Raw genomic sequence first — 18,584 nt, 5'->3', positions numbered from 1 at the left:
CTGCAGTTTTTAGACACAGTTTTTTATGTCACTTATTATACAACAACAACAACTATAATATAAATGAAGTAATAACATTTAAGCAACCTACATTTCTTGTTTCACTGAAGCATAGAGAGATACCATAAAGGATTGTTTTAAAAAATGTGTATTTGTTTTACATACATTAACCAAAGACAATTATATCATTTAAGGCAAATTATTAAGGAATATATAAGTTTTATTAAATTATGTAGTTGTTTATCTGTAAATGGATACACAAAAAGTATGTTAGGTGGGTTGCTTCTATTAGGTTGGTTATGGATTCTTCTTACAATATCATTTATGCCAATAAATATTTTGGCAAATAAAGAGGAGAAATAATTATCTGCAGCTAGTTGTTTGCATGGTTTTATATGTATAATTGATGGTATACATATAAATCATTAGATATCAACTGGTTTCATAGAAAAATAATATTAACTGATTAGGTTTGGGAAATCCAAGTCAATGGGAAATTTTACCAGTGAACGACTACAACATAAGCTCCTTTGGACCCTAGCTGAGTAAAATTAGCCTGCAATGTTTTTTAAGCAACAGTTACTATGCAGGTGCTAAAGGCATTTATTGTCTTTTAGAAAAAGAAAAAAAACCATGCACTTCAATATTTCAAATTTCTTGAAAATGCCAAATGGCAATTAGGCCATGTTTTGAGCTAATCCCTTGCCAAAATTAATATTTTAACTTAGATATGCCCTATGAGAGAAGCAACCCACTCCAGTAAATATTGGTTTTAATATTTATGAAATTGAATCTGGCTAAAACAATCATTTTGATTTACAAAAAATTCCCTTTTCACATTGATCAGCCAAATCCCATCTCAGCTTGTGCATCAGTCAAATTTTAAACTATAATTCAAATGTTAAAATACACCAACTATCTCAAATTTAATTTGTAGCTTATTCAATAAAATTAGTCAAATATAAACTTTCTCTCAAAGTAAATAATGCCACAAAAACCACTATTTTTATAATGATTACTACCTGGCATAGTAATTGTGGAAAATATCTGCATGGTACCATGGTAGGAAGTGTGATGTTTGATACTGAGTGTCAAGTTGATTGGATTGAAGGATACAAAGTATTGATCCTGGGTGTGTCTGTGAGGGTGTTGCCAAAGGAGATTAACATTTGAGTCAGTGGGCTGGGGAAGGCAGACCCAACCTTAATCTAGTGGGCACAATCTAATCAGCTGCCAGCGAATATAAAGCAGGCAGAAAAAATGTGAAAAGTGAGAGATGGGCCTAGCCTTCCAGCCTACATCTTTCTCCCGTGCTGGATGCTTCCTGCCCTCGAACATCGGACTCCAAGTTCTTCAGTTTTGGGACTCAGAATGGCTCTCTTTGCTCCTCAGCTTGCAGACAGCTTATTGTGGGACCTTGTGATCATGTAAGTTAATATTTAATAAATTCCCCATATATATATCTTAATATATATCTTATTAGTCCTATTTTATATTCATATATATAAATATATATATCCTATTAGTTCTGTCCCTCTAAGAGTACCCTGACTAATATAATAATGATATACCCTATTATTTCTGTCCCTCTAAGAGAACCCTGACTAATACAGAAGAGTGTCAAATTTTGACTCACTTTTGGTGACAGAATAAATAATGTGGCTTAGTCAGCAGCACAGGTTTAAACATCAGGCAGATTAAAGATCAAATCACGTCTTCACTTGTGAGCCTTTGGTGTAGTCATTTAACCTTACATGCTTCTGCTTTCTCAAATAAAAAAATAGTAATTAAATAGCCTTCAGCCAGGGTGAATGTGGGAATGAGATATATATATATATATATATATATATATATATATATATAAAATATAGTATATGTGTGTGTATATATATATATCTCAAATACACAAACATACCTATCTATAATATCTGACACATAGTAAGCCCTTAATACGGAGGCTTATTGAGTTAATAACTCATATACATTAAGTAGTCTGATTTTTAAAATATTTCTTCATTCTAATGACACATTTTTAATTTTTAATGAGTGTGACCAAAACTTATGATTGATCCTCATGAGAAACAATAATTGTCATAAATTTGTTACAGTGTTTTCAGGAAAATTTTGCCTGTTATGTTCACATTTTATAACTAGCCAAATAGAAAGGCTAGCACATTTGTATATTATATAGATATTATTTTAAAATGTAGCAATATGCAAAATGCAGTTTAGTAAATTTGCCAAAAACCTAACCTATTAATTTTGGATGGTAAAATATGGGTAGTTATGAGATTATTCTTTGTTCTTTTTTAGAATTAAAAAATTATTCAAAAATAAAAATCCCCCAAATTTTAAAGTCTTTAATTTTGTCTTGATGTCTTTTAGTGCTACAGGTGGCCAATAGTTGGGTTCTTTTTTGTTGCTTTTTCTTTGTTTTGTCTTAGTATCTTCAAAAGGCTGATTCTTATACTCTGTATGGGTGCTGCTAAATTCACGTGAAGCTAAATATTCTTTGAAATCAAGAAATTGATCCACACATTTGTCTCTGAGAAAATAAGACAAATGGAAATTAATGTTTCTTGAAGAGTTAGAGACATGAATATATTTGAGCACTTCTTGGAAGGTGTGGGACAGAGTGTGAGGCCACTGGGACACTGGTATCAGTATAAGCCCCAGCAAGCTGGCCGTGAGAAGTTATCTGGGACAAGGAAGGATGCAGAGGCTGCAAGAGGAATGCTTTGATTTTCCTGCTTTCACAGAAGATGCCCTGCTTGATATTATCCTTGTCTATTATTTCTAAGGGCTGAAAAAGGGAGAGATGTGTATCTAATTTAAGGTCATCTGAAAAATACAGGAAGGCAACGATGCTCAGTTGTCTTGGTACTAGTTGTAAGTTAAATTTGAGTTCTGATATTAACTCTCTGTAACAAATCTGCTCATAGATATGGAATGATGATAAGTACATGTGGAAAAAACAAAATAAAAACATTAATGAGATCTCACTTCTTTAGTCTTCCATCACAAATTTTAAGAGACATAAAAAGTAACTAATTTTTAATTAACTACAATAAGCCAGACAAAGGGGATTGGCACATGAAAGAAGTAAAAGATCAAGCTAGAATTCCATACACTTCACCCTAAATATTAGATGTACTCTTTTATGGAAGGTTTGTGGCTTTAAGAAAACTTTTAAAATGCAGCATGAACCCAAAAAAGTGTCAGTGTGAATTCACCAAATCACACCCCTTTCTGAGAACTTATATATAGATATAAGCTCTATTCAGGCTTGGTTTTTATTTTTGACATCACAGTCTATCTTTTTTATTATCAAGAATATGCCATGAGACTCTGAGAGAACTTTTCAAAGCTAGCAAAGTGAAAATGTTTAGAACCTAAATGTTTCTTAATGAAACAAACAAACAAACAAACCAAAAAAACAAAAAAAAAGCAACCAAACAACCAAACAAGAGCAAAAACAAAATGAATTAGGCAACAGTTAAATTAGTTTCTTTCATTAGTCTATGGTTTATTATTAAGAATCCAATTTAAAGTACTTTTAATAGGAACAACTTGTACTAAGAAGGATTTGAGAAAACTTCAAGAAAGCTTTGGGCAAATATTTTTTATTTAATTGGGATTGAGTTGCCTCCTTAGTGTTTCAAGTTGATTATGAATCCACATGCACATTTCATCTTTGCTCTTTTCCTCTGGATGAAATCCTTTATTAATACAAGAGATCATTGACCTTAGAGCTTAAATTTTTTAAAAAACATTTTTAAAATCTGACTTTTGCTGACATTTAACAACAAACAGCAAAGCTGATTTTTTTTCTCTCCTCCTGTTGGGAACTTGGCAGAGTCATTTAATTTGTAGTGCTTTCAACCTACAGGAAAAAACAAGGTGATTGTACTTTGATTTCCCCATTTGATGATCCTGAATAAAATGCAAATATGTTATATATAGAATTTAACAGACAGCTCATTATACTCAGACTTATACATATGGTTTTCATGCTACTGGACATCAAAGACACTATATTGTACTGTCTGTGTAAATCAACCGAAACACTCGGCAAGTAGCATCATTTTTTCAATGAAGATGCTCCTATGTATTCAACGTATGCCAGTGCCAGTGACTGTGTGGGAGCCGCATTATTCCTCCTCTTATCTACAGCTCACTTGCATTCATTCTTAATCATTTTGAGCACAACAAATCTGTAAAGCACTCAACATGATGCTGAGTAGGGAAAACTCTCACCTAAGTGGGGCACTTTATTTATGCCAAATATGGCAGTGAGAAAAGTCAGAGAAATATTACAAAGCCTGACATTAACTGTGCCAAAGTGTGCCATTGACAGTGAAGAGAAAAACAAGAGGTGTAAAGCAACTGATGCTCTATCCTTAAACCTTTACTCTTAACTACAGAAACAACTAAACCCAAAGTAATTCCCATCAGCTCATAGAAAGCAGCTGTGTATGTATATCAACAGGTATCAATTTATACGTGTGGATGTTTGAGTTGTGGCATATACTTGGTTATGACCAATACCTCACAATTGAATTATCACTAAAACATTCCATTAAAGTTGTTAGATTTTGTGGTACTATTATAATCCCATTATTTGTGCAGTGGTATAGTAGATACTGGAAATTAATACATTTAATTTATTAATAAATTTAAGGAATGAAGAAATTACAAGCTGATTACTCTTGTATTATCAAAAATATTATCTGCATATCAATTTTGTAAGATGGAATTTATTAACGTATTTATGCAGCATATGGCATTAACCACTGCTTTTTTTTACCCTCAAATCTATTTTCTTTTAGTTGTAATTATTTTTTATTTATTTGATCAATATTTATTGTGTGCCTGTCATGTGTGAGGCACTTTACTAGCTGCTGGGAATCTGTATATGAGGAAAACACAGTCTCTGCTTTCAAGTAACTTGCATTGTTATGGAAATAGATTGAAATGTGAAATGTCAACCTGAGACAACTGGTTACATTTTCTGCTTGCCTTTTGACACAAAGATATTGTTTTTGAATCATGAGTTTAACTGGCACATTGAGTTTATTTTGAAATGGTTTGGGTAGATAGAAGATTTTAATTTAACCAGAAAATATATTTCTTTTTTTCTTTTCTTTCTTTTTTTTTTTTTTTTTTGGAGACAAAGTCTTGCTCTGTCACCCAGGCTGGAGTGCATTGGTGCTATCTCGGCTCACTGCAACCTCCACCTCCTGGGTTCAAGCTATTCTTGTGCTTGAGCCTCCCGAGTAGCTGAGATTACAGGCGCCTGCCACCGTGCCTGGCTCATTTTTTTGCATATTTAGTAGAGACGGGGGTTTCACCATGTTGTCCAAGCTGGTCTCAAACTCCTGACTTCAGGCAATCCGCCCACCTTGGCCTCTCAAAGTGCTGGGGTTACAGGCGTGAGCCACCGTGCCCAGCCAAAATATATTTCTTTATTGTCAGTTTTTGGAGTAGAAAGAGATCAAGGTACATTTAAACTGATGTAATTCTCTCACTATTTGTTTATTTACTTATGTACTTGTTTTTGTGGAGGAGATCTATGAAAATTGCAGTAGAGCGTGATTAAAAGCACATGCTTTGGAGTTAAACCACTGGAAGAATAGAGTATTCATTAAAATGAGTAAACTGTCATAAACAGTAGATGTGGGAAGGATAAATCAGGAGTTTGTTTCTGGAAATGTTAACTTGATAATGGAATGTTAGATTCGAGTGAGTTGTCTAGTGAACAATTGGGTAAATGAATAAAGTCTTTGGAAGAACCCAAAATTAGTGATACACATTAGAAATCGTATTGTATTTAAGATCTTGGGAGTAAGTGTAAAGCAAAAAGAGGAAGAAAAGAATAGAGGTCTGAGAAATGAGTTCATATAAAGGTGTCAGGATTCAGAAGAGAGGAAGAGAAACCAGCAAAAGACACTGACAGCATATGAGGTTGGAGGAGAACCAAGAGCATATGAGAGCATATGAGGTTGGGGGAGAACCAAGAGAATGGTGAGCCAGAAGACAAGAGAAAAAATGGCTTCAGTGGAGGAAGTGATTCACCATGTCCAATGCTGATGGCTGCCTGAATAACATGGGGACTTGACTAATGGATTTATGAGTAACCTTGACAAGAACAGTCTCAGTGCTGTGAAGCAAAAGCCTGAATGGAAGGGGCTAGAGATGGTGCAGTTTGAGTACATAGGAATGGCAAAAATGATTTTTGTGGTGATGGAATATTTATCTTTATTACAGTGATGACAACATAAAAAAAGTGTGTAATAAAAATGACATATATGCATTATATACATATATTTAAACATATATATTTTAGGCCAGGCACAGTGGCTCATGCCTGTAATCCCAGCACTTTGGGAGGCCAAGGCTGGCGGATCATGAGGTTAGGAGATCGAGACCATCCTGGCTAACACAGTGAAACCCTGCCTCCACTAAAAATACAAAAAATTAGCTGGGTGTAGTGGCACTCGCCTGTAATCCCATCTACTCGGGAAGTTGAGGCAGGAGAATCGCTTGAACCTGAGAAGCAGAGGTTACAGTGAGCCCAGATCTCGCCACTGCACTCTAGCCTGGGCAACAGAGCGAGACTCTGTCTCAAAAAAATAAATAAATAAAATAAATACATATATATATATATATATATACACACACACACACATACATACATACATACATATTTTAAACATATAAATATATGAGGATCAATTTCCTGGTTTAGATATTTATTATACTTACATAACCTGTGACCATGGGGGAAGCTGGGTGAATAGACCTCTTTGTACAAACATTGCAATGTTCTGTCAATCTATGATTTTTTAAAAAATGATAAAGGACCCTTGGGGCAGAACACCTGGATTCAGGTCCATGCTCTGCTTTTTACTTACTATGGGACCTCAATCAGTTTATTTAACCCCTTTGTGTTTATAACAAACCTACTCCATATGTTTGTTGTGAGAATTTGGATTAATCTCCATTAATTGCTGAGGACAATGCATATTTCATAACAGGTACTATTTATATTTTGACTATTATTATTTATCAGATAAAGAATTGACATTTCAATAGGTTAACCTGTTAAAATCATATAGCTCTGGAATAACTAAGTATAACTCAAATCCTAGTATGTCCAGTCTCTTTATTAAATGCTATTCCTTGTTAAACAAAACAAAATAAAAGCCTTACTGGAATGAGTGAGATCAAGAGAGAATGAGAGACCAGGCATGGTGGCTCACACCTGTAATCCCAGCACTTTGGGAGGCTGAGGCAGGAGGCTCATTTGAGGCTAGGAATTTGAGAACAGCCTGGGCAGCATGATGAAACCCCATCTCTGCTAAAAATACAAAAATTACCGTGTGGGTGGTGCATGCCTGTTAATCCCAGCTACTCAGGAGGCTAAGGCATGAGAATCAATCACTTGAACCTAGGAGACTGAGGTTACAGTGAGCCAAGATCCTGCCACTACATTCCAGCCTGGGTGACTGTCTCTCAAAGGGGGGTGGCGAGGGGACAGAGAGAGAGAGAGAGAGAGAGAGAATGAAACAGAGAATATATAGACAACGCTTTTGAGTTCCATGTGTTCTTTCATTAAAACTTCAATGAGAGAGAGAAAGAGAGAGAGAATGAAAGGCAAGGAATTGAAACAGAGAATACAGACAATGCTTTTGAGTTCCATGTGTTCTTTCATTAAAATGTCAGTGAGAGAGAGGAAGAGAGAGATAAAGAAAGAGAATGAAAGGCAAGGAATTGAAACAGAGAATATAGACAACGCTTTTGAGTTCCATGTGTTATTTCATTAAAACTTCAATGACTAAAGTGCGAATGATTTTAGTGGGCTTATGCTAATGTGCAACAAAAGCACATACATTTTAGAAATGGTAACAGACCAGATGGATACTGTCTACTCATTTGGAGACCCATTTTAGTTCCATTGAGCTCCATTATGACTCCCTAGTAATGTGTCTCAAAATATGCATTTCATGAAAATTTTATCAAAGTGAAAAATATGTTTTATATATATTTTATATGATGGAAAAATCATGCAACATTTCTTCACTGTCTAGTTACAGCATTTTAATATTTATTTCATTACTCTTTATAATACAATAATAACTTACAGATTAGTTTCATAGTGGTTAAGAGCACAGAACAATTTCTGTGAGCTCTGGGACTTTGAATAGGTTTGTTCAAAGTTATCTCATTGAATAAATGAAGATAATTAAAGTGCCTACCTGATAGTGTGGTTTCCCAATAGTATCATAAATTTATAGGTTAATACTTTTTAAAAAAAAATTTTCCATAGGTTATTGGGGTAAACGTGATATTCAGTTACATGAGTAAGTTCTTCAGTGGCGATTTCTGAGATTTTGGTGCACCCATCACCCAAGCAGTATACACGGCACCTTATCTGTAGTCTTTTATTCTTTGCCCCACTCCCACCCTTCCTGTCAAGTCTCCAAAGACCATTGTATCATTCTTATGCCTTCGCATCCTCATAGCTTAGCTTCCACATATCAGTGAGAACATACAATGCTTGGTTTTTCATTCCTGAGTTACTTTACTTGGAATAATAGCCTCCAATCTAATCTCATCCAGGTCACTGCAACTGCCGTTCATTCATTATTTTCTATGGCTGAGTAGTATTTCATCGTATATGTACACCACAGTTTCTTTATCCACTCATTGACTGATGGGCATTTGGGTTGGTTCCGCAATTTGCAATTGTCTCTATTGAGATGATCATGTGATTTTTGTTTTTAATTCTGTTTATGTTGTGTATCACATTTATTGACTTGAGTATGTTAAACCAACCCTGCATCCCTGGTATGAAACCCACTTGATCATGGTGGATTATCTTTTTGACATGTTGTTGGACTTAGTTAGCTAGTATTTTGTTAGGGATTTTTGCATCTATGGTCTTCAGGGATATTGATCTGTAGTTTTCTTTTTTGGTTATGTCCTTTCCTGGTTTTGGTATTAGAGTAATGCTGGCTTCATAGAATGAATTAGGGAGGGTTCTATCTTTCTCCATGTTGTGGAATAGTGTCAATAGTATTGGTACCAATTCTTTAAAGGTCTGATAGAATTCTGTTGTGAATCTGTCTGGTCCTGGACTTTTTCTGTTGGTAATTTTTTAATTACCATTTTAATCTTGCTGCTTGTAATCTGTCTGTTCAGGGTATCTAATTCTTCATGATTTAAACTAGGAGGGTTGTATCTTTCCAGGAATTTATCTATCTCTTCTAGGTTTTCTAGTTTATGTGAGTAAAGATGTTCATAGTAGCCACGAATGATCATTTGTATTTCAGTGGTGTCAGTTGTAATATCTCCCATTTCATTTTTTATTGAGGTTGTTTGGATTTTCTCTCATCTTTTCTTGGTTAATCTTGCTAATGGTCTATCAATTTCATTTATCTTTCAAAGAACGAGCTTTTTGTTTCATTTATCTTTCATTTTTTTTTTGTTCTAATTTCATTTAGTTCCACTCTGATCTTGGTTATTTCCTTTCCTCTGCTGGGTTTGGGTTTGGTTTGTTCTTGTTTCTCTAGTTCCTTGAGATGTGACCTTAGATTGTCAGTTTGTGCTCTTTCAGTCTTTTTGATGTAGGCATTTAGGGCTATGAACTTTCCTCTTAGCACCACCTTTGCTGTGTCCCAGAGGTTTTGAAAGGTTGTGTCACTATTGTTGTTCAGTTAGAAGAATTTTTTAATTCCCATCTTGATTTCGTTTTTGACCCAATGGTCATTCAGAAGCAGTTTATTTAATTTCCATGTATTTGCATGCTGTTGAAGTTTCCTTTTGGAGTTGATTTCCAGTTTTATTCCACTGTGGTCTGAGAGTTAATATAATTTCAATTTTCTTAAATTTATTGAGGCTTGTTTTATGGCCTGTCATATGGTCTATCCTAGAGAAAGTTCCATGCACTGTTAAAGAGAATGTGTAGTCTGTGGTGGTTGAATGGAATGTTCTGTATCTATCTGTTAAGTCCATTTGTTCCAAGGTATAGTTTAAATCCATTGTTTCTTTGTTGACTTTTTGTTTTGATGACCTGTCTGTGCTGTCAGTGGAGTGTTGAAGTCCCCTGCTATGATTGTGTTGATGTCTATCTCATTTCTTAGGTCTACTAGGAAACGTTCTATTAGTTTGACAGCTCCAGTGTTAGGTGCATATATGTTTAGGATTGTGGTATTTTTCTGTTGAACAAGGCCTTTTACCATTATATAATATTCTTCTTTATCCTTTTTAACTGTTGTTGCTTTAAAGTTTGTTTTGTCTGATATAAGACTAGCTAGTCCTGCTGGCTTTTGGTGTCCATTTGCATGAAATGCCTTTTTCCACCCTTCACTTTAAGTTTATGTGAGTCCTTATGTGTTATGCGAGTCTCTCAAAGGCAGCAGATAGTTGGTTGGTGAATTCTCATCCATTCTAAGGTTCTGTATCTTTTAAGTGGAGCATTTAGGCCATTTGCATTCAATGTTATTATTGAGATGTGACATACCATTCCATTCATCATGCTATTTGTTGTCTGTGTACCTTGGTTTTTTGTTTTTGTTTTTAAAACTGTATTTTTAAGTCCTGTGAGATTTATGCTTTAAAGAGATTCTGTTTTCATGTATTTCCAGGATTTGTTTCAAGACTTAGAGCTCCTTTTTAACAGTTCTTTTAGTGGTGGCCTGGTAGTGGTGAATTCTCTCAGCATTTGTTTGTCTGAAAAAGACTATATCTTTCCTTCATATTGATGCTTAATGTCACTAGATACAAAATTCTTGGCTGGTAATTGTTTTGTTTGAGGAGGCTGAAAATAGGACCCCAAACCCTTCTAGCTTGCAGGTTTTCTGCTGAGAAATCTGCTGTTAATCTGATAGGTTTTCTTTATAGGTTATCTGGTGCTTTTGACTCACAGCTCTTAAGATTCGTTCCTACATCTTAACTTTAGATTACCTGATGACAATGTGCCTAGGCAATAATCTTTTTGTGGTGAATCTCCCAGGTGTTTTTTGTGCTTCTTGTATTTGGATGTCTAGGTCTCTAGCAAGTCTGGGGAAGTTTTTCTCAGTTATTCCCCCAAATATGTTTTCCAAACTTTTAGATTTCTCTTCTTCCTCAGGAATGCTGATTATTCTTGGGTTTGATCATTAACATAATCCCAGCCTTCTTAGAGGCTTCGTTCATATTTTCTTTTTCTTTTTCTTTGTCTTTGTTGGATTGAATTAATTCAAAGAACTTGTCTTCAAGCTCTGAATTTCTTTCTTTTACTTGTTCAATTCTATTGCTGCAGCTTTCCAGAGAATTTTGTGTCTGTAAGTGTGTCCAATGTTTCCTAAAATTGTGATTGTTTTTTATTTATGCTATCTATTTAATTGAATATTTCTCCCTTCACTTCTTGTATCATTTTTTGGTTTTCCTTGCATTGGGCTTCACCTTTCTCTGGTGCCTCCCTGGTTAGCTTAATAACTAACTTCCCAAATTCTTTTTCAGGTAAATTGGAGATTTCTTCTTGGCTTGGATCTATTGCTGATGAGCTACTATGGTTTTGGGGGAGTGTTAAAGAGCTTTGTTTTGTCATATTATCAGAGTTGGTTTACTCGTTCCTTCTCATTTGGGTAGCCTCTGTCAGAGGGAAGGTCTAGGGCTGAAGGCTGTTGTTCAGAATTTTTTTTCCCAGGGGGTGTTCCCTTTTCCTATGGATGTGGCTTCCTGAGAGTTGAACTGTAATGATTGTTCTCTCTCTCCTGGGTCTAGAGACCTAGCAAGTCTACCAGGCTCTGGGTTGCTACTGGTGGTTGTCTGCACAGAGTCCTGTGATGTGAACCATCTGTGGATCTCTCAGCCGTGGGTACCCACACCAGTTCTGGTAGAGATGGCAGGGGGGCTGAAATGGACTCTGTGACGATTCTTAGCTTTGATGGTTTACTGCACTATTTTTGTGCTGGTTGGCCTCCTGCCAAGAGATGGCACTTTCTGGAGAGCATCAGCTGTGGTAGTCTGGAGAGGAACCGGCAGTGGGCAGGCCTCTAGAACTCCCAAGAGTCTATGCCCTTTGTGTTCAGCTACCAGGGTGGGTAGGGAAGGACATCAGGTAGGGGGAGGGCTAGGCTTGTCTGAGCTCAGACTCTCCTTGGGTGGGTCTTGCTGTGGCTGCCGTGGGGGATGGTGGTGAGGTTCCCAGGTCAGTGGAGTTATGTACCTAGGAGGATTATGGCTGCCTCTGCTGAGTCATGCAGGTTGTCAGGGAAGTGGGGGAAAGCTGGCAGCCATAGGCCTCACACCTAGCTCCCAGGCAATCTGAAGGGCAGGTCTCACTCCTACCATGTCCCTCCCCACTTACACACCAAGTCTGTTTCCAGCAGTGGGCAAGCAGAGCTGAGAACTTGCCCCAGGTTACCCGCCTCTCAGCAGCATAAGAAAGTAGGGCTTTAGTTCTTCCCTCACCTGTGGAGCCTGGACATAGGATTCACACCCTCCCCGAGTTCTGGCCAGGAGGCTTCTCGACCTGTTCGAATTGTGACAAAGTTCAGCTGGAGACTTCCTGCTCCCTGTGGCATTTCCCCCACGCTGTTGGCCACCCTCCCAAATGATCCTTGTGATGCCAGGCAGGAATGGACTGCTTGGGGACCCGGCAAGCTCTCAGGGCCTTTCCTGCTGCTTCCTCTACCCCTGTATTTCGTTTGGCTCTCTAAATAGACTCAGCTCCGGGTAAGGTCGGAATCTTCTCCCGTAAACTAGACCTTCAGTTTCCCCAGTGGGGGTGTGTGTTCAGGGGCAGATGATCTCCCTTTCCCACTTCTGCAATTTGGGCACTCAGAGTATTTGAGGTGTCTCCTGGGTCCTGCAGGAACAATCCACTTTCTTCAGAGAGTCTGTGGTTCATCTTGGCTTTCCTGGATTTATTACTGCAGTTGTTCTGGAGCTAAAATTCATGATGTGGGCTTCCACACGCTGCTCTGTCGGTCTGACTCAGAGCTGCAGTCTAGTCCAGACTTCTGTCTGCCATGATGGATGTGAATACATTTTTAGAAAATAGAAAATATTCTGGCATGTAATAAATAGTCAATATTTTTTAGCTATTATTAATATTAATCATAAGTTTTTTAAGTGATTATATCTATACATAATAAATTAGCAAAGGAATAACAGATAAACTAGACTGCAAAAGATTTAAAGTAGAACTGAAATAATTTTAAGTATTGCACTTTTTTTGGTTGTTGTTTATGTTTTTGAGCCAGAGTCTCACTCTGTCACCCAGGCTGGTGTGCAGTGGAGCAATCTCCACTCACTGCAATCTCAGCCTCCCAGATTCAAGTAATTCTCATGCCTCAGCTACACGAGTAGCTGGGACCACAGGCCTGTGCCACCACGCCTGGCTACTTTTTGCATTTTAAGTAGAGATGGGTTTTCACCATGTTGAACAGGCTGGTCTTTTGCATTTTAAGTAGAGATGGATTTTCACACCATGTTGAACAAGCTGGTCTCAAACTCCTGGCCTCAAGTGATCTGCCCACCTAAGCCCCCCAAAGTTCTGGGATTATAGGCATGAGCCACTGTGCCAAGCCAATATTGTGCTTAAGAAGTTGAGTAATTTTTATGTACATTTTGGGATTGTTAGGCAAATCTAAAAATCAAATAACTAATACAGTTACAGTAATAAATTAACGTTTCCTCTTGAAAATTGGAGAGATGGAGGACATTGTATGATGTCCTCATAGAATACTCATGAAAAATAAGGAATATATCATATGTACAGTGTTTGGCACAAAGCTTGAATAAAATAAGCACTGAAATCTTGGCTATTAGTATTACTGCTATTGTTATTCTCGTGTCGTTCTATAGATACTTTTCTTTTTGGTCTTAGCAATTCTATACTGTGCTTATCTATGGCATTATAGCAAATCCTGCCAAAGTACTCCTAACATTGATATTTTCTTTTTTTTTTTTTTTCTTCTTATTTTGGTAATAGAACCCTTTGAGTTTTATTTGGACATATATTTGCCCAGCTAGAGACAACATTTACCATTTTCTCAGCAATTAAGTTCAATTGCCATTTTTTTCCTGCCTTGTGACTAAGTTCTCAAATAAGAAATATGAGAAAAATACATATATTTTTTTCTAAGCCATTCCACTAAAATAACTGGGCAGATTTCTCTTTCTTTTTACCCCTTTTCGTAAACTGAATCTGAAGGATCATGCTGGTAATTAGCTTGGACCAGGCAGCGCAAGCTAACATTTTAGGACAGTGGTTTATAAAATGTAGTCCCGAGTAGCATCAGCCGATTCCCACTGACACATGGAAGTTTGTTAAGAATGCAAGTTTTCAGGCCCCATTCCAGACCAACTGAGTCAGAAACGCCAGGGGTAGATTCAGCAATCTGTTTTGACATGATCTTCAGAAGATTCTGATGCATGTAAAGTTTGAGAATTACTTCTTTAGGGATTAATAGAGCAGCAAGGTAGAAGGCCCCTGAGTCTCTAGACAACTTTATGAAGCAGCGATAACACATATTTTGTATGTTATACAGCAGAGCCACCTCTCCTCCATAGACTGACCACTCTTACATGAGAGACAAATTCTATTTTGCTTGAGCCACCAGATTTTTGTGTTCCTTTGTTGTAGCAACTTAGCAGGCACTCTAATTAAAGCTGTAGAGTACCTTTTGACTTCTCAGTTTATAGCCAGCCAACTTTAATGGGGAAATAACAAGCAAAATTTTCCTTGAGGAGCAATTGTTAATCAAACAGTATTTAGAGAGGAGTAGGAAAAATTCACTGGCTTTCAATTAACTGGATCTATTAATCAAAAACACATATAATACACACTCATAAACTCGCAGACACACATTACACATAAATTTTTCATTCACAGAAATATGCTTCTCGGAAGTGAAGTAATTCAGAAATAAATCACATACAATAAGAATGATACACAAGGTATACTTAAATAACTTTACAATTATTCATATCTTAGAACTAGAATTCACATTCTTATTTATTTGATTCAGTGCAACTCAATAAAATACAATAAATATTTCATAAGGGAATATTGTTTCAGAAATTGTAGAAGGAAGCGGAAAAACAAAGATGATTAAGACATGAAAACTGCCCTAAAGGAGCTTACAGTCTCATGAGAGAATATCAATTACTTTCCCAGAAGCACGTTAGAAATTACATGCTTCACAACTCCTTTCTAACCCATTCATTTTTTAAAAAATTTATTGTGCATATTTAAGGTATACAACATGATGTTATGGGATATATAGAGACAGTGAAATGGTTGCTATAGTGAAGCAAATTAGCATATCCATCATCTCACATAGTTATTCATTTTTGTTTTTGTGGCAAGAGCAGCTAAAATCTACTCATTTAACAGGAATCCCAAATATAGTACAATTTTATGACCTGTAGTCTTTATGTTGTACATTAGATCTCTAGACTTGTTCATCTTAGGTACCTGCTACTTTGTATACTCTGATCTACAGCTCCTCATTTTCTCCCCTCCCCACAACCCCTGATGACTACTGATTTATTCTCTACATCTGTATATTTCACTGTTTGATTTTTCTTCTAATATTTCACATGTAAGTGAGATTATGCAATATTCCTCCTTATCTGTCCAGCTTATTTAACTGAATATAATATCCTCCAGGTTCATTCATGTTGTGGCAGGATCTCCTTCTTTGTCAAGGCTGAATGATATTCCTATAAGTATGTGTGTGTGAGTGTGTGTGTATGTGTGTGTGTGTATATATGTATATATACATATAAACATATATTTGTGTATATATATTTATATATACATATATACATATAGATATATACGTATATACATACAGTTGACCCTTGAGCAAAGGGGGGATTAGGGGCACTGATTCCTCTTGCAGTCAAAAATCCACTTCTAGCTTTTGACTCCCTAAAAACTGAACTAATAATACAGTACTGTTGACTACCTTACCAGTAAAATAAATAGTTGATAACACATATTTTGTATATCTATTATATACTGTATTCTCACAATAAACTAGAGAACAGGAAATGTTATTAGAAGATCATAAGCAGGAGAAAACATATTTACCCTTCATTAAAAGGAAGTGGATCATCATCAAGGTTTTCATTGTAATCATTTTCACGTTGAGGACCTGAGAAGGAGGGATGGCAGAGTCAAAAAGGTGGAGGAGGTGGAAGGGGAGGCAGGAGAGGAAGGCACACTCAGTGTATCTTTTATTGAAACAAAAGTCTGTGTATAAGCGGACCCTCACAGTTCAAACCCATGTTGTTCAAGGGTCAACTACATATATATGCACACACATACACATATATGTATGTATGTATATCCACTAATATCTATCTCACAGTTTCTTTATTCATTATTCCATCAACAGACACTTTGGTTATTTCTACATCAGAACACGAGAGGGCAGATATTTTTCTAAAATGGTAATTTCATTTCCTTTGGGATTGACCAGAAGAGGAATTGCTGAGTCATAAGGTAGTACTATTTTTAATTTCTTTGGAAACCTCCATACTGTTCTTCATAATGTCTAAACCAATTTACATCTTTTTACATCTATGTCAAAGTAATATGTAAAAAAAAATACATTCTTCTTAATGTTTTTGGTTAGCTTTTCTTTGATACTAGTGAGGCTAATTTTTTTGCATGTTTATTTCTATATATTATTAATGTTTAATTTTCACTGAGAGATCATTTACATATGATAAAATGGCTTCATCTTCAGTATATGTTTTTTTCAATATACATTTTTAATCTGATGTGATATGTGATGATGTGGTATAATTGAATTTAAGTAAATCTAGCGTAGATTTTGGATCTTTGAAGGCAGCAGATCTTTGAATTCTTGCTCTGGTATTTACTATGTGGCTTTTGACAATAAAACCTCTATAAAACTCAGTTTGCCCAACCCTAAGATGGTAGGAATGATACCTACTTCCTTTGATTTTTGTGCAAACTAAAGCCCTTCAGCCAAATTTCTTTAACCAGTTTCTGCCCCTTGATGTCTACATTTCTTCATTTCTCACTCACTCCAGTATGTCTCACTCGATCACTACGCTGAAATTCTCCCCACCAAGGTCATCCAGCTCTCCAGGTTGAAAGTCAATGGATATATTTCAGTCTTTATTATATTTAAACTTTCTAAAACACTCTTCACCAGAGTCACCCTGCCCTCCAGATTGTTAGAATAAATGGACATATTTCCATCTTTACTGTATTTGAACACTCTACAGCATTCAGAATCTCCTTCTAAAGACTCTTTCCTCTTGAATTTTGTGAGCTTATTATCTTGCTTTTTTTATACATATCTGGATATGCCTTCTTAGTCTTCTTTAATGTCTCCTGTCCCTGCCCTTATATATTTATGATTTTAGGGTTTTTTCCCCTTACTTTCTGTCTCTATTTCTCTCTCTCTCTCCATAGCTCAGTCTAATCCTAGAAGATGTTACCCAGTCCCATAGTTTTAGATAAGTTTATGAAGGTGATTCTTATTCCACATTATTATCTCTAACCCAATGTCTTTTTTGAATTTCAAACATGTAAGTCTCACTCAGTATGTATAGATTCATTTATTTCCCCTCATAAAATATTCAAACATGCTCCAAATTAAATATATCTTCTCCCTAAAACATTTTCGTTCATCAGTATTTCCAATTTTAAGAAATTGCACCTTAATTTCCTATTTCTTCAAATACTTACCATTTTCACTCATTCGTCCCCTTATCTTTCAATAGCCAGGCCTTAATGATTTTGCCTCTTAGTGGGACAATGGCAACATAGTTGCTAATTTTTCTCCCTATATCTACTCTTACCCCCATTCTAATTCAATCTCTGCCCTGTAACCAGAAATTCAGATTGGATCCTATGAATTTGTCCTCAAAATTCATTAAGAACGTGTGAGTTCAAATTTTTAACATATAAAAACTAGACAACACTTGAAGTCTCTTGCCCCAATGAATCTGGAGATCATATCACAATTCTATACCCCCTGAGAATCCAAAAATTTTATGATTATTGAAAAGTCCCAATTTGGAGGATGTGTGTATGCTGTCAGAGTCAAGTGAGCTCTAGGTTCTAGCTCTGGCAGGGACTGTCATCTTATTTACTTCAGGTCGCCAACATGTAAAGTTTAAGCCTTTAATTAATTTCCACCAAGCATCCTATTTCCCCATTATAGGACATGAGATTTAGTGTAAGATGTATGTACACATGTATGTGTGTTTGAAAGACAGGGAGCAAGAGCGAGATGAAGATTTTCATGAATAAATCTGAGATGTGTGATGTGGATCAAGGTTTATATTGCAGCAAATCAAACTGATGAAAATTGTATACTAGGCTTCTGAATTACCAAAAGTTGTCTCTCCACTTTACACTTGAGGGTTCTCATAACCTTGCTCCCCTATAGTACCCAGCATTTTATCATTTGGTTGATTCTTTGTATCCGATGCCACATTTTATCATGGCACTTGATTTCATGTGGTTACCTTTTCTGCCTTAGGACTGTCTCCAGCACCTTAGGAAACTGCCAAGCCTGTGTGCAGAAGCAGGCAAAAGC

The 18,584-nt window shown here is 36.2% G+C and overlaps 1 protein-coding gene across 1 annotated transcript in view; it reads left to right on the top strand.

The window, feature by feature from the left end:
- The window catches only part of LOC129143146 (uncharacterized), a 676,792-nt gene that overhangs the window by 138,037 nt on the left and 520,171 nt on the right, over positions 1-18,584 (top strand). Inside the window, exon 2 of the transcript XR_010149088.1 lies at positions 16,401-16,507. The gene's annotated coding sequence lies outside the window, so the exon portion shown is untranslated. The remainder of the gene's footprint in view (positions 1-16,400; positions 16,508-18,584) is intronic.

Source organism: Pan troglodytes, chromosome 12 (genome assembly GCF_028858775.2).
Source record: "Pan troglodytes isolate AG18354 chromosome 12, NHGRI_mPanTro3-v2.0_pri, whole genome shotgun sequence".
Lineage (NCBI taxonomy): Eukaryota > Metazoa > Chordata > Mammalia > Primates > Hominidae > Pan > Pan troglodytes.
Note: the sequence above shows the minus strand (reverse complement) of the source record. Positions and strands in the feature narration are given on the sequence as shown.